Consider the following 5547-nt stretch of genomic DNA (forward strand, 5'->3'; position numbering starts at 1 on the left):
AATGCAAAATTTGAGATTTTGGAGGGGGGTTTGGGGGGGATGGGGGTCGAAATCGTTTTGCCTCCTCCTCGATATAGGTTCAGTAGGGTCTAAAGCACAACTGTGCAAAATTTCAAATCTCTAACTCAAAATGCAAAGTTGAGGCCAAAATTTCCCCACAGCGTCCCGACTAAGGGGCGCGGCTCGCCAAGAGCCGCGTCCCCCGGCCGGGCGAGCCGCGGGTGGCTCGAGAGCCGCGAGTTTGAGACCCCTGGTATAGTGGCCATGGGATCCCATGCGCCCCATGGTTTTTTTGGGACTGGGGTTAATAGGACCCGTCGCATTATATTCAACAAGTGAGTGCGCAATATTTCCCTTTAGCTGCAGTGACACGTATGTATTACAAGCTTTACCTCTATTTTCTTTTATGTCATGTTTTGGCCGAAACCAAAAGTTCTGAAAACCGTTGCCTTGGAAGATGGTAGTATCCTACTTGATGAGGACCTACCAGTTCCTGTGTTAGAGCATAATATACCTTCTTCTGGCATACAACAAGCAAGCCAACAATTAGTGATTTGACCAACAATTTAAACCCAAAGAGATCTAGACCAGAGTACCCTAAAAAGGTGTGTATAAATTAGAGTATAATTTCCCTTCTCCAACATCGTCCTGCAGCCTAATTGGCTGAGCGATAGCGAAGCCTATTACTCCAGTGATGAGCAAAAAGTTTCGCGTCTGTCTGTGTGTCTAATTGTCTGTCGTTACGAAAACTCGAGAACGAATTGAGCCAGCGACCTGGGATTTCACAGTAGGCGGAAACGCCGCAAACACGGGATTAATTCAAAGATTTCAAGTTTTTATTTTGACTTGTCTGGGGTGCTTAGATCTCAGTTAAAGCTTTGAACCATCAGGTTCTAAAGTCCAAATGTCCATTAGGCTTCTGGCGGCAGCGCAGGGAGGTTTCAAAGTTGAGTCACGGGGCACCCCCTTAAGTTGAGTGATTTCGGCGGTATTTTGTTTGACAAGATATCACACTTTTGTACCTCGGAGGTAAATATGATCGTTTCCTATGGATTAAATAGACTTTCTTCTTTCATTTTCTGGCCAGAAGCGCCTGCTGACGGACTCAGGAAAGATATAATGTCATTAAATATGGGCAAGTGCGAAACACGATTTCGGCTTCCCTTTTATTGAGATAAGTTACGAATCGGACCATATCGGATTCTCTTACTAGGTGTGAAAGGTAGCTCTAGTTGCATCTCAAAGGGGGAGACCGAGATCTCTTCCGAAAACGTCCGATTTTGAAAATGCGGAAGATTTATGTGAAGGGTTGAACAGCTGTCGTCTGCGCACCGCTCAAGCTCAGCAGCCGACGCACATTCGTTTTCTGGCGCTATTCGCTATTACAATGATCGCGAGATGGTGCAGAATACTTTCTAATACTTATAAAGTTTTCTTAATTAGTTCAAAGAATAGTTCAATGAATTATTACATCTAAATTCTCATGAAGTAGTTTTTGAGGTTATGGTACCTCACCTCCGGGAATAGTTAGCAACAAACGAAGCCGTGGATGTGTTTGCCGTGCAGAGGTAGGCATAAGATAGAAGATAGAATCCAAGTAAATATCACCCATTCTATCATTTGCACTAAAAATTTGAAGTTTTTACCATTTTTTTGTGATTTTAAGGTATTTTTCTGTCAAAATTACGAATTTCTGGTATTTGCACACAAATTTTCGGCTCAGATCTTGAAAGAGCACTATCAAATTAGTCAAATCACACATTTTCATAAGGGTCCGTCATGGACCACCATTTAATCCCGTGTTTTGAGCGTTTCCGCACACTGTGGATTTTCAGGGTCGTTTTGTGTCATAATAAGACAGATCGAGTTCGAAGATGAGAATTCTAGCTCAAAAATTGGATTTAAAAAAAATCAAAAGGGGTTTCACCAGAAATTTCACTAGAAAGTTAACAGTGTAAAGCACAGGCCTCTCGACATTAGCAGCCGCGCCGCCGCGTGTGGGTCGGGGTCCCGGAGTTGGATTCGCGGGACCTGCCCCGCCATTACTAAACTAAATCAGAAATTTTAAACTTTTTAAAGAAACTGTTGAGAAAGAGGAGGTCGTCCAAAGTTTCTGTCGACATTCCAGACCGTCTGGATGTCACAAACAGACCAGCTACACTGAAAATGCGCTCACTTGCTGCGCTGGACGCCGGGGTCGCCAAAATCATGCGCACTACTCTACTAAGGGTTGGGAACAACGGAGCCTGTCGGAAAGAGAAAGGATGTCAATAAGCATGGAAAACAAACCAAAATAAGTTAACGCGTCGACGTTTTCCTTTTACTTACATGTGCTTTCCACCAGCTCAAAATATCTGCCGACCCCACAGAGATATCGGCCAATTTGAGGTTATCCTCTACCTCATCTCTTTGAGTCTGCTGCGCTTGTCCAGGCTCAAGGAGGTCTTCATATTCATCATCAGATGATGCGTGAGCCCTCCTCCGCTTGGCACAAGGAGCAGACTGCTCAGAGACTCCACGTGAGTGAGGCTTTCCCCGGCGCAGCAAAGCTTCTTCCTGTTCTTTGCACAGGGTGCAAACATGGTCCAAAATCTGCAAGCCGGAATATCATTAATATTGCAAATTAAATCCGAGAGCCAGCGCTGAATCCTTTGCAAAATAATATACCCACCTCAGCGCGCTGTGTCTCTGTGTATCCAGGAAGGCTTGCAAATCTTGGCCAGAAAAACATGCCATGTGCAGGTTCTTTGGCACCTTCTTCTCCAGCTCAGCAAGCAACGACGCCCTCAACATAGCCATGACAGCAGTGTCAGCATCTTGAGGGCGTAATAATTTCTTCAGTTTCCTTTGAGAAAATAAATTTGTTAAAATAGCAAAATATGAGAATTTCTATAGCAGATTTTTACTGTCAATTTACTTTTGCTATGAAATATGTACCATTTGATTTCTTAGTGCGAATTACAAACAACAGTAAATTTACAAAATTTCAGACAAAAAAAAAAACTTTTGAAAAAAGTATTCACTATCGTAGATAAAAATGTTTGCTGTTAAGTACCTGTATCGTGGAATTACGTGGTGGATAGTGATACTGTTTGCCGCCTCCAATTTCTGTATAGCCTTTTGGAATGGCTCCAAAATTTGAATTAAATCAAGAAGAAGAGGTATATCCTCCTCGTCCAGCTTCAGCGCCAACTTTTCCTTTTCACCCCTGTCCTCGAGGATACCATTAATCTGTAGAAACAAACAAGTTGGAGAACATCTAGATACAGTTAGAGCAAAATAATACATCAACAGTATGCCTACGTAACCTCGGCGATTTTTGCTGTTGAGGGTGGTGCCTCCACGAAAGTCTCCTCCTCGGTCTCCCCTTTCGGTTCAGGCCAAACAAAAAAAGACCGGAGCATGCCTAGTATTGACATCCATCGAGTGTCCACCTCTTGTATCAAGCAGCCCCCTTTTAAAGAATCGTTAAGACCAGAATTTTTCATGAAGGTGACAACTTCCTTGCATTTTTTTATCACAGACAAAATGTGCACAATGTGTACAACAGTATTTTTGATGTTTGTTTTAATACTTATTGCTAAGGGAGAGTCTTTGGGATCATCTTGACATAGATCTACTATCTTTTGATAATGTGAAGCATTAAATGTGTTAGAACAATTTTTTTGCCTAGCAAGTTGTTCAATGGGTTCTACAACTTTAATCACGGCCAAAATGTGTGTGGCGGAAATGTTCTGCAGAATTTCACCACGTCCCATTATCTCAAGTTCTCTTTGTACCTGAAATTAAAACAAAATTAAATACAATTATTGGAAAAGAGCGAGTACAGAATAACAAGACGGGGCCACCACAGCTGCTTTTCTTGTTTTAATAACTTTTAAAAAATGAGTCCGGTTTCAAAGGGAAATCAAAAGAAAAATAACTTGAACAGCAGGGTGTTTCAAACCCCTACCCAACTCAATAGAAAGTGTACCGCTACTTTACCTTTTTCAGAACAGGGTGAACTGATTTCAGCATAGGTAAACAGGATCTGAATACTTTTTGAGTCTTCCGGTTAGTACTAGGAGCATTTTTTAGCCGTTTCTTTAGAGATGAGAGCTGAGGAGACTTTCTCCGCGAAGACTTGATAATTTTAACAGCCTTACTTACAGCGTCAACTATCCGTATAAATCAAGCTTCGTCAGCTGGGGCTGTAAGGCCTTTTTCACGCATAGATTCAAAGCATGATCCATGCAGTAGCTCCTACTATTGAACTCCAGTGCTTTTACAATATCTGCTCCGTCGTCGGACACATAGTGGGCTTTCTCGGTGGTGAGTTGGAAACGAGCCATGTTTGATTCTATTTCTTGTTTTAAAACTACATGGTCGACAGATTTGGCATTACAGTGTGACATGAATAACAAGTGGTCATTCAGCTCAAATTCCTCAGTGATGTGCCTTAACGTATTCCCTAAGAGCTTACGCTTATGGCAGTTTTCTGTCCAGCAATCTACTGTTCCTGAAACAAGCCCATCCTCCACATCTTCTTTTAATCTGTCTACTAGAAAGGCACGTGCCTTGTCTGCCAAGTGCTTTATGTCCGTCGTAGTTGTATTGGAGCAAGGAATTATGTCATTGACACTGATGTGGCCACAGTCGGCGCCAATGTCTATGGCTGCTTGAATAACTGCACGCAGCTCAGCAGAGCCTACAGTTCTGATTGGCAAAAGCTTCCCTATGCACAACTGTGACAGCTTACTCCGGAAGTCTTTCAAAGCGACTTCCGAAGGGGGATCTTTGGTTAAACTTTTAACTTGGCACTCATGGTTTGCTAGATTGCCCCTACCCGAGGTTAGCATTTTAATAAGCCTGCAATTGACATTTCTACAGCGCACAAACTTAAGCGGTTTGCCCGATTCATCAACCACTTGTTCAAATTTTTGCCATTCCAGACTTTGATCTTTTTTATCTTCATCAATTAAAATGGTGCTGTAATCTTTGCTGAGCAATTTCTGACGAACTTCCTCCTTAGCGGCTACATCAGCATCATATTTCGCCTTTTTACTCCCTTTTCCACTTGTAGGTGCGCTGGTTGCGGGACCAGTAGGAGTAGGGGTTGGTGGGGGAGTGGGTGGTTGGTCTGGCAATAGCTGCGCTACTTGCGCCAGCGGTACAAGGGCAGGTGGATGTGCACTTGTACCAGGTCTATTATTATTAGGACCAGTATTGGCCATTGATAAGTGATGTGGATGTAATATTGCAAGTCGAAACAAACTGCAAAGAAAGGTCAAAAAATAGGGGTAAATTAAGGGAAATTTAAGTGTGTATATAAAGTGCGCTCAAAACTGACAAAGGAAGGATACACATACAGAAATTAAGACGTACTTTCTATTTTATAACCCTTCCAATAGTGAGACTGCGAAACTGCGGACGTCATATCAAAGGACACAGGCGCGGCGTAAGGTACGTACGGCTGAGAGGGTGGGGATGCACCGGGGGTTGCCTACATCTAGATGATTGTAGCACACATTGCCTGCATCTCAGGCGACGAACTAGGGACCCGGAGCC

The sequence above is a fragment of the Frankliniella occidentalis genome, unplaced genomic scaffold, assembly GCF_000697945.3.
Source record: "Frankliniella occidentalis isolate FOCC.00 unplaced genomic scaffold, Focc_3.1 Scaffold425, whole genome shotgun sequence".
In the NCBI taxonomy this organism is placed as follows: domain Eukaryota; kingdom Metazoa; phylum Arthropoda; class Insecta; order Thysanoptera; family Thripidae; genus Frankliniella; species Frankliniella occidentalis.